Below are 12,190 nucleotides of genomic sequence, written 5' to 3'. Positions count from 1 at the left end.
TTTGTCGCAGATAAGAATATAAACAGTCAAAACATTTGCACAACTATCCAACAGATGACTACACATAGGCCTACCTTTAATGTTGCCAGCCAAACCGTAACGAAACTTTATGCGGTCACAGTTTGTCAGTTCGCATCTCCCGCCAAAATGAAATCAACATTATGTTCCCGTGATCACGTTCTGGGGCTAAAGGCTGTGTGCGGTATGCCAACATTGACTCAAATGATATGTTTTACAATTTCCATGCGTAATCAAACTCAATGTCATGACGTAAACTACCCAAGATAAAAAGAATTCTCTCTGTCTGTCTCGTCGAGACTAATATACTTTCATATAGGCTTTTGGTGTAATTAGTTCACTTACGGGGCCTGATCGAGGCTTATGCTGCCCAGACAATGATGAAATAGAATAGATAATTATCCTACATACGTGAGAGAGACACCCGTGAGATAATAATCGTTCAAATCACACGTGTGTATATCATGTAAATGAGGTCATGTCAAGCAAGTCTAGCAGGGACCTGTTTATCCACTGCTTATGATGCCAGTCACCGAGACAAACGTCATTATAGAAACAAAAATTGCGCTCGCTAATTACCCTCGATGAATCTTTAGAACTAACACGTCACACCACACTATAGATTGCACAAGGCTTTAGAAGAGATCGAGGTTCCAAAACAAGCGTCTTCAATTTAGCTGCCTCGACTGCAAGACATTTTCAGTAAAATACACGTAAGTACAGTATGTAGGATAAACAGAATACTACATGGCTTGCGGTGTCGTACCAGATTTACACTCGTTGTTTTTTCAAATAGTGAACAGCTCGCTTTCGCTCGCAGTTCAATATTTTAAAAAACAACTCGTGTAAATCTGGTACGACACAGCAAGCCATGTAGTTTTCTCTATCTACACAATGGGTTAGCTCTCCAGAGGGCAGGCTCAGAAAATTACAGCGTGGTTTCCCCGGGGTTTTAAAAGCTTTATAAAACCTTTAACCATATATGGAAAATTAAAATTGTTTTATAATTATGGGGAACATAAATTACAGTCAAAGAGTGTACTTAAATTAATTCGTAAAAACAAATCGCAGTTTTCGACTCGTTGCAAAAAGGTCAATGAAACTTAGTATAATTTCAAATGGATACATGCCCGAGGAATGACTGAAAGCCTTAGGGGCTCCGTGCACCTTGAAGTGTCAAGCACAGTAACTTAAAGACTCGCTCCCTATTAAGAGCGGATTTTCTGATTTGTTTTGAGGCCGTACAAGGGGGGTTCCACTGTACGGAGTTATGGTTAACCATAAACCATTTAGCCTGGACCGCCAACTGGCTCTCTCTACATAGACCATTTATATCTTCAGATAGGTCCCATGTCCTTGCCCACCTCTATGAACTCCTTCCCTCTGGCCGTAGACTTCTCACGCACAAAGCTAGGACACTCAGGCTGCAAAACAGCTTCATCCCCAAATCCATCACCCTTGGCAACATGTAAACACATCCACATACCCGACTGACTCAGCCCCTCTTCTGCCAGTGCAATCAGCAGTAATGTACATGTATGTATTGGTTTTATGTACGTCCGTATATTTTCTGTGATATATTGTATGCTATGATTTTTTTGCAATGATGTTTAGCCATAGTCCGTTATACGCGTAGGTGTGCGAGAATATGTAAGCGCAGTGCTTTAAAGATGTCCATGTGGGAATGTGTAAGTGGGCGTAGTCGAATGTCCATGTGGGAATGTGTAAGTGGAGCATATAAGAATGCCCATGTGTGAATGTGTAAGTTCCTTTAAACAGTATTTTATTCGTAAACAGACACATGATAATATAACAACATCATTAAGAAGGAGCACAACAAGTTTAAAACTTATGGTAAGTGCTCACATAAACATTCCTGAAATTTCATGGCGGATTATGATCAATGCGACACATTTTTTGAAAAAAGAGATGAGACAAAAAAAATATATATATATATATGTTAAAAAAAAAAAATTAAAAAAAAAAAGGAGAAAAACAGCAAGGAAAACTTAGTTTGAATTATCGAACACAATCTGTGTCAATACCGAAAACAAAAACAAATACAAAACGAGAACGAAAGACACAACAAAATATCAAAAAAAAGATGGGCCCCAAATAATATATTTAGAAAAACCCACACCAACATCGAACTAAGGTGTCCCAAAGCGGTTTGATTTCTCAATATAGCTTTGGACAACAACAAAAATAGCACTATTTTCAAATATGGAAATGTTTGAATCACCTGTCAGGAGTGTGTCAATATTAACAAATTCCCGCAGTGGGGCACTGCGGTTATGAAATTAAAGGCCCCTCCTGTTTTTGGAACCACAGGAGCTTTCTAGTTTGCTGTTAGGTAGATTTTTGGTTCCTCTTTCCTGTCATGCTCTCTTTTTCTTCATGAATTCTTTTCTTTTTTCTGCCTTCTTGCTCATTCACCTGTATTTTTTCCAAAAATCTCTTCTCTTGCCGCTTGTCTCGCGATTCATGTATAGTTTAATCTGTTAGTGTTCTGATGTAAGTCCAGCAGTAGATAGGTTAAGCCTCTTTTAACATACTGGAAACTGGTAATCTTCCAGTAGGTATTAATTTAGTTTTACTAAAGCCTGCTGGGACACAAGTAATGGGTTAGTGCATTTGTAAACAGGAATCGCTTGACAAGTGGCCCCCTTCATCCCCCCCTTCCTCGTCCTGATATGGCTCTGCGTAGTCGGCTGGACGTTAAGCAACAAATAAACAAACAAACAAACAAAATATTAACAAATTCTGGAGCTAATGTACCGATTGTTGCGGTTCTTGCATCATTAAACAGGGGACATGATAGCAAATAGTGATGAACAGTTTCAGCAAAATAACCACAAGAACATTCCGGGTTGTTTTCTAGGTGGCGATTAAACATATCATATTGTAAATCACTCATTCCAAGTCTTAACCTGCAATGCAAAACTTCAGTTTTGCGATTTGGGGAATAGTAATATGGTGGAATTGAAATATCAAAAGCTGTGAAATGTCGCTTGAACAGACCAACAGAATCACATTGTTGTATATTTTCAGGCAACTTATTCCAGAGACTAGTTGCAGAAGGAATAAAAGATGACTTGTACAAATCTGATTTACACTGGGGAGTCTTACGCTCTAGTGGGTGTCTGTGGTGGTAGGGATTTAGGTCAGAAACAAGAGGTGGCAATAAAACGTTGAGGTAATTTGGTACATTGCTGTGGACCATTTTATAATATAACATTAATTTGTGACGGCGTCTTCGCTCTGTAAGTGGTATAAAGCCAGATTCTGTAAACAATTTTTCGTGTGAAGTGCCTTTAACAGCACCAACAATAATTCGAATGGATTCGAGTTGCATCTTCTCCAGCTCATCTGAAAGCTTCTTTGTACAATTATCCCACACAACATCACAATAATCAAAATAAGGTAAAATAAAAGATTTACACATTGCTTCTAGGGATCTTCGACTGAGCCTATATTTATAAGATTTTAAACAAGCCACAAGTACTCGACAGGTTGCCACAATAGACTGTATGTGTAAGGCCCATTTACAATTATCTTGAAAAATAACACCTAAATGTTTATGACTTTCTTTCTCTATGAGGGCTACATCGCCAAAAACAAGGGGAAATTTCTGTATACATCTTTGACCGGAAAAGGATATTAACTCTGTTTTCGACTGATTAAATTTCACTTTCCATTTAATGGCCCAGTTTGCAATCTTACCTAAATCAGAATTGAGTATTTCAATTCTACGGAAAGGGTTTCATCTGCAAATAGTTTAATCACTGATTCAATATTATCAACAATGTCGTTTATATAAACCAAAAAGAGGAGAGGTCCTAATACTGACCCTTGGGGAACACCCGCAGAAACCGGCAAAAACTGTGACTTACAACCTTTTACCACAACACATTGTTTTCTTTCCCTCAAATAATTATCAAACCAAAAATACAACTGTCCCCTTATGCCAATAGCGTATAACTTTTTCATCAAACCCTTGTGCCAAACTCTGTCGAAAGCTTTTGACACGTCAAAGAAAATCGCCTGTGATGTTATCTTATCATCAAAAGCTTTGCATATATCATTATACAAACAAATGAGTTGGTATACAGTTGAATCACATGGAATAAAACCGGACTGAACTGGTGTTAACAGGTTATACTCCTTCAAATAAGCAAACACGTGACATTGTACACACCTTTCCATAGCTTTACCTACACAGCTAAGAAGTGATATTGGTCGGTAATTTGAACATAATTCCTTTTCACCTTTTTTATATATCGGAATTACATTAGCTATCTTCCATATTGCAGGAACTGTGGCTTCTTCGAGAGATCTGTTGAATAATGCAGTGAGTGGCATCGCAATAATATCTGCACATGCAGCCAGAACTCTATTTGAAACAGAATCAGGACCAGAGGCTTTGCGTACATCAAGATTCTTCAACATAGTAAGCACGTGTGCAGCATCAATAATCAAAGAATCAATGGTGGTATTCTGATCTCTAACTTCAGGAACTTCATCATCATCATCATCCAATACTGATTGTTTTACAAAACATTCATTGAATACTGTTGCTTTTTCTACATTGGAATAATAAACACGGCCATTGTTTTCGATGGGAGGAAATTCATTTGAAGACATACCTTTGCGTGACATAAACGACTTTACTAATTTCCACCAATCTTTATTGCCAAAACAGTCTTGTGAACTAACACGATTATCCAATTCTTTTAAATATTCTGCTTTCCTCAATCGAATAACATCAGTTAATTTATTGCGAATTCTTCGGAAAAAATCCCAGATCCAAACAGAATTCAATAGTTTTGCTAATGTGTGTATCTTTTTCTTTTTATCAATCAGTCGTTTAATACTGTCAGTCATCCAGGGTGTATCCGCTTCTCTCACAGTTATTTCTTTAACTGGCATACACTGTGTAACCATATCCATTAGGGTATCCGAAAATGCCTCTGCTGCTTCGTCAATCGAACTGAGTGAGACCATACTCGTCCAATCCACATTACATACTTTTTCCTTTAAACTGACAACGTCCAATTTGGAATAATTATAAATCAACCGTTTATAACTTGCTTTGCCTATACTATTTCCTTTAACAATTGCAAGCGGGACCGAATGGTCACTGCAGATTGGCGGTAAAACCTGAATTTCTTCAACAATATCAGGGCTTGGTGTCAAAATCAAATCTATGCACGTTGACGTTGTTTCTGTAATTCGTGTAGGTTGTTTGACTAACTGGAACAAACCATTTTTTATCATAATATCTTGCAAATTGAAACACGTACTATTAAGAACATCGGAATTAATATCACCACAAACAATATACTTCATACCAGTCATACCGGCTGCATTAACTGATTGATCTATCAGGTCCCAATAACCAACATTTGCAGAAGGCGGTCTATAAAAAGTTCCAACTAATAAGCTTTCCTGTTGTATCTTAGTTTCAATCCAAATGGCCTCTAGATCGGGAATGGAGAGATCATTTCTCGTTTTACAATACAAATTATCTTTTACATATACTGCAACGCCTCCATGGGGGTTATTTGGTCTATCTTGCCTTATCGGTAAATTAAACCCTGACAAATACAAATCATCATTATTTACTATATTAGACAGCCATGTTTCCGATAATGTCACAATATCAAAATCTTGAACCTGAACTTCTAAAATGTCTCATTTATTTCTAAGGCTTCGTACGTTTAAGTGGATGATAGATAATTTCTTAAACTTTTCCTTGACCGGCCCGGGGTTCACATGAACATCGCCTGCTAAGATCAACATAATTTCTATTATACACATTATTCCAAAACACATGAAAAACAAGTCGCGTAAGGCGAAAATACAATATTTAGTCAAGTAGCTGTCGAACTCACAGAATGAAACTGAACGCAATGCCATTTTTCAGCAAGACCGTATACTCGTAGCATCGTCAGTCCACCGCTCATGGCAAAGGCAGTGAAATTGACAAGAAGAGCGGGGTAGTAGTTGCGCTAAGAAGGATAGCACGCTTTTCTGTACCTCTCTTTGTTTTAACTTTCTGAGCGTGTTTTTAATCCAAACATATGATATCTATATGTTTTTGGAATCAGGAACCGACAAGGAATAAGATGAAAGTGTTTTTAAATTGATTTCGACAATTTAATTTTGATAATAATATTTATATATTTAATTTTCAGAGCTTGTTTTTAATCCGAATATAACATATTTATATGTTTTTGGAATCAGCAAATGATGGAGAATAAGATAAACGTAAATTTGGATCGTTTTATTAATTTTTATTTTTTTTTTACAATTTTCAGATTTTTAATGACCAAAGTCATTAATTAATTTTTAAGCCACCAAGCTGAAATGCAATACCGAAGTCCGGGCTTCGTCGAAAATTACTTGACCAAAATTTCAACCAATTTGGTTGAAAAATGAGGGCGTGACAGTGCCGCCTCAACTTTCACGAAAAGCCGGATATGACGTCATCAAAGACATTTATCCAAAAAAATGAAAAAATCGTTCGGGGATTTCATACCCAGGAACTCTCATGTCAAATTTCATAAAGATCGGTCCAGTAGTTTAGTCTGAATCGCTCTACACACACACACACACACACACACACACAGACACACAGACACACACACACACGCACATACACCACGACCCTCGTTTCGATTCCCCCTCGATGTTAAAATATTTAGTCAAAACTTGACTAAATATAATGAACAATCTCCAGAACGTTCTGATATACAGACGCGTTTACCTTTAAGTTCTGCATTCACTTCTTTTAACAATACTCCACACCTTCGCATATTTGAAGAATAATCGTTTTTACATTTCATACACACATAAAGGAATAAGGCCAACTTTAAGTATTTATATCCACAAACAAACAACACAAAAAACGGAACAACTAAATCAGCAGCGAGGAAAAATAATTTTCTATTAGACAGTTGAACCGCCTTGGGCTGGAACATACCCACGCTGGCCCTATACTGTGTTACACTACTACCACTCATTCAGGTTACAGTTCTCTGTAAAACTTCAACAAGTCGCGTAAGGCGAAAATACAATATTTAGTCAAGTAGCTGTCGAACTCACAGAATGAAACTGAACGCAATGCCATTTTTCAGCAAGACCGTATACTCGTAGCATCGTCAGTCCACCGCTCATGGCAAAGGCAGTGAAATTGACAAGAAGAGCGGGGTAGTAGTTGCGCTAAGAAGGATAGCACGCTTTTCTGTACCTCTCTTTGTTTTAACTTTCTGAACGTGTTTTTAATCCAAACATATCATATCTATATGTTTTTGGAATCAGGAACCGACAAGGAATAAGATGAAAGTGTTTTTAAATTGATTTCGACAATTTAATTTTGATAATAAGTTTTATATATTTAATTTTCAGAGCTTGTTTTTAATCCAAATATAACATATTTATATGTTTTTGGAATCAGAAAATGATGGAGAATAAGATGAACGTAAATTTGGATCGTTTCATAAATGTTTATTTTTTTTTTACAATTTTCAGATTTTTAATGACCAAAGTCATTTATTAATTTTTAAACCACCAAGCTGAAATGCAATACCGAAGTCCGGGCTTCGTCGAAGATTACTTGACCAAAATTTCAACCAATTTGGTTGAAAAATGAGGGCGTGACAGTGCCGCCTCAACTTTCACGAAAAGCCGGATATGACGTCATCAAAGACATTTATCAAAAAAATGAAAAAATCGTTCGGGGATTTCATACCCAGGAACTCTCATGTCAAATTTCATAAAGATCGGTCCAGTAGTTTAGTCTGAATCGCTCTACACACACACACAGACAGACACACGCACATACACCACGACCCTCGTTTCGATTCCCACTCGATGTTAAAATATTTAGTCAAAACTTGACTAAATATAAAAAGAAAAGAGACCAGCGCCGGCAGTTCCCTGTTCGCATATATTACAGTTGGGGGGTCCCAGAACATTGTCACAAAAAATGAAGGAACATGTTGATTCATTAAAAGTAATGTAACAAATAGAAGAAACTGACGAGAGGGAAAAAAGAAAAAGCCAAAATATTATGGCTTGAATTCAAGGAAAACACTTGAAAATGTGTAGTGCTGTGCATATGTGAATAGACAACATGTTTTTCAAAAATTCATGACGTGACTCTTTATCTGATTAGAATATGTTGTGCTGGAGAACAAGGGGAAAAAAAACCAATTGTGGTCTGGGTGGCCGAGTGGTAACGCACTTGCGCTCGGAATCGAGAGGTTGCGTGTTCGACCCTGGGTCGGGCCGCTATTTTCTCCCCCCTTTCCTAACCTAGATGGTGGGTTCAAGTGCTAGTCTTTCGGATGAGACGAAAAACCGAGGTCCCTTCGTGTACACTATATTGGGGTGTGCACGTTAAAGATCCCACGATTGACAAAAGGGTCTTTCCTGGCAAAATTGTATAGGCATTGATAAAAATGTCCATCAAATACCCGTGTGACTTGGAATAAAGGCCGCGAAAGGTGAACATTCGCCTAACAGGCTTGAGGTTTGCTGGTCGATGTGAATGCGTGATATATTGTGTAAAAAATTCCATCTCACACGGCATAAAGCGCTTTGAACTTCGGATAAGGCACTATATAAATAAAGAGAATAATAATAGAAATAAAAAGACACTACAAAACGCACTGAGACAGGGCCCAGGCTAGTTTGCTTGTACAACAGATAAGACTGCCTATTGTTGGTAACTTTACAATGAGTCAGCATAAACAAGCAGAACGAGAATCAGCGTATAAACGGCGATTGCTGAATCTCAATACAAACCGCACAACACACAAGCATAAACATGCAGTCCACACGCACGCATCGTCCTCACTCACAGTTCACCGAGCTTGTTTTGGCAGAGTACATGTTTTGATGCAGCCCGGTACAGCTGTACCCTTGTCCACTGACACAGCTGCAGACCAGCACACACCACTTTAGCTTGACAACGCATGCTTCGTAGCCAGAGTTCATATGCACGCAGTCCTATATTATATCAAGGTCACTTCACGTGCTATCCTAACCTCAAGGATGTGTACTGGCAATAACAGTTCGCATGTACCCGTAGCAAATATTGACACAGGGGTAAGAGGCAGTTGACATGTTTATAACAATGCATGTTTGCAAATTTTACGCGACGTGTAAGTGGAGCGTATAAGAATGTTAAGTGGAGCGTGGTCGAATGTCCATGTGTGAATGGGAAAGTTGAGCGTATAAGAATGTCCATGTGTGCGATGTGTAAGTGAGACATGGATGTGTTCATGACTGAATGCGTAAGCACAATGCAAGGAATGGCCAGAGAGGTATGTGGGAGGTGTGTTTATAACCTGCCCTGTTATATAGTGCTATATGTCTTATGTAAAAACAATGTCCTGTTTGTATTATTGTTATGTACCACGCCTGAATTTCTCTATGAGATAATAAAGTATTCTTATTCTTATTCTTCTTATCCTGGACCGCCAACTAGCTCTCTCTCCGCTCTTTCTCTCTATTACGAGGTAGCGGCCTCTCGCATTTAGGAACCTACGCTTACATTGCCTTTCAGAAATCAGGGGGATGTCATATCCGGTGTCGATTGTAAAAATGGACGAAATCCAGTTCATTGTCACCTCCCCTTGTCACAAATAACTGGAGCGTGCTTTCTTTTCACCGTCTTCGAATCGCTGGCCTTTCAAACCGGACGCTAAGCGCCCCTGAAAGTCGAGCGTCGTAACCTCGAAGAGTCACGTGACGAGTTGGCGGTCCAGGCTATTTTGGTCTATGGGTTAAAGGCAGAGTAAGCCTCCCGTAAACCATCACAGATACGGTCAGGCTTTTACACACAGTACAAACACCATTTCATTTAAACACTCACCAATTGAGAACATCCTAGGTGCCCTCCGTAAAGAGCGAACAATGTTCAAAGAATTTATTTTTGCGTGGTTTATCTTACCCCTGAGCCATCGTGAACCCGTGTGATCCAGTTTTCCCTTTTCACAATGCAGTCGTCATAGTTAGTCATTTGAATGCGACTCGACGTGAGCTTATCTACAATAGCACGTTTTTATTATGCACGAAACAACGGCTGTGGTTCACAAGAACTCTAGCGATGGCTTTTGACTGTTGAGAGGAACGGCGATTTGCACTGATAAACCGGCCGTCGTCTGCTACGACCCTTGCGTGACCCTGCTTCCGGGCTTTTCTTTTTTTAAACTTTCACAACTTCGAATTGTTCTGATCTTGTCTTGATGAAAAACGAATTCTTTTATGATTAAAGAATGTTTGTGTAACAAGCTGTCAATTTATTATTTAGATTTTAAAAGTTAGGTCCAGCGCAAAAACGAGGCGCCGTTGTTGTTAACGGAACAAGTTTACGAAAATAAATTCTTGGAAAATGTCTCACGCTCGACAGAAAGCAGCCAGGATGTTCCCGTTCGGTGAGCGTTCAAATGGAAGTATGCTTGTACTGTATTTAGACGCTCGGGGAGCTCTGTGATGGTTTACGGGAGGCTTACTGTGCCTTTAACCCGACATGCGACGCGTAAAGTGCGAGGTCACTGAGAGTGTGCCTGATACTATCCTTGGCGGATGATGACTTTATTCAGTTATTCTGCAGAAAAACAGAAATGCTGGAGAAAAACCGTTCTTTTCTGCAAAATTTCTGCATAATGTCATCTTTCGCGAGAGCAACGTTTTTTCTGCAGTAAAACAGTTTTACTGCAGTAAAATTGAAATCAAGAATGCTGCAGTAAAACGGAGATGTTGTTTTACTGGAGAAAAACGGTTTACACTTTTTCTTCATCATTTTGGCATTATTCAGTTATTCTGCAGAAAAACAGAAATGTTGGAGAAAAACTGTCTTTTCTGCAGCATTTCTGCATAATGTCATCTTTCGCCGAAGCAACAGGTTTTTCTGGAGCAAAACATTTTACTGCAGTAAAATTGAAATCAAGAATGCTGCAGTAAAACGGTGCTGTTGTTTTACTGCAGAAAACCTGTTTACACTTTTTCTGCAGCATTTTGTACTGGCTCTTGGCGGATTATGACATTATTCAGTTATTCTGGAGAAAAACCGAAATGCTGGAGAAAAACTTTCTTTTCTGCAGCATTTCTGCATAATGTCATCTTTCGCGAGAGCAACGTTTTTTTTCTGCAGTAAACCAGTTTTACTGCAGTAAAATTGAAATCAAGAATGCTGCAGTAAAACGGTGATGTTGTTTTACTGCAGAATAGTCTGTCACAGTTTTTCTGGAGAAAAACGAACGCCCTTGTAAAGTAGCGTTTGTATTCGTCGCCCCCTGGGATAGTATAATACATTCGTGTCAGTCACGCACAACTATTGGTAATTCTGGATGAGTCTATCTCTCGACAAAGGGGGGGCTCGCGTGTTCCAACATTATAATGAGCCAGTATAAAATTCTGCAGAAAAAGTGTAAACAGGTTTTCTGCAGTGAAACAACAGCACCGTTTTACTGCAGCATTCTTGATTTCAATTTTACTGCAGTAAAATGTTTTGCTCCAGAAAAACCCGTTGCTTCGGCGAAAGATGCCATTATGCAGAAATGCTGCAGAAAAGACAGTTTTTCTCCAGCATTTCTGTTTTTCTGCAGAATAACTGAATAATGCCAAAATGCTGAAGAAAAAGTGTAAACAGTTTTTCTGCAGTAAAACAACATCACCGTTTTACTGCAGCATCCTTGATTTCAATTTTACTGCAGTAAAACTGTTTTACTGCAGAAAATAAACGTTGCTCTCGCGAAAGATGACATTATGCAGAAATGCTGCAGAAAAGACAGTTTTTCTCCAGCATTTCGGTTTTTCTCCAGAATAACTGAATAATGTCATAATCCGCCAAGAGCCAGTACAAAATGCTGCAGAACAAATAAAAAAAAAACAGGTTTTCTGCAGTAAAACAACAGCACCGTTTTACTGCAGCATTCTTGATTTCAATTTTACTGCAGTAAAATGTTTTGCTGCAGAAAAAAACCGCTGCTTCGGCGAAAGATGACATTATGCAGAAATGCTGCAGAAAATACAGTTTTTCTCCAGCATTTTGGTTTTTCTGCAGAATAACTGAATAATGTCATAATCCGCCAAGGATATGATACAGGACTAACACTCGCTTCTTTTCTCATCGTGCACACAAGATAAGAGAAAGTCGGCA

Source organism: Littorina saxatilis, linkage group LG1 (assembly GCF_037325665.1).
Source record: "Littorina saxatilis isolate snail1 linkage group LG1, US_GU_Lsax_2.0, whole genome shotgun sequence".
In the NCBI taxonomy this organism is placed as follows: Eukaryota; Metazoa; Mollusca; class Gastropoda; order Littorinimorpha; family Littorinidae; genus Littorina; species Littorina saxatilis.
Note: the sequence above shows the minus strand (reverse complement) of the source record.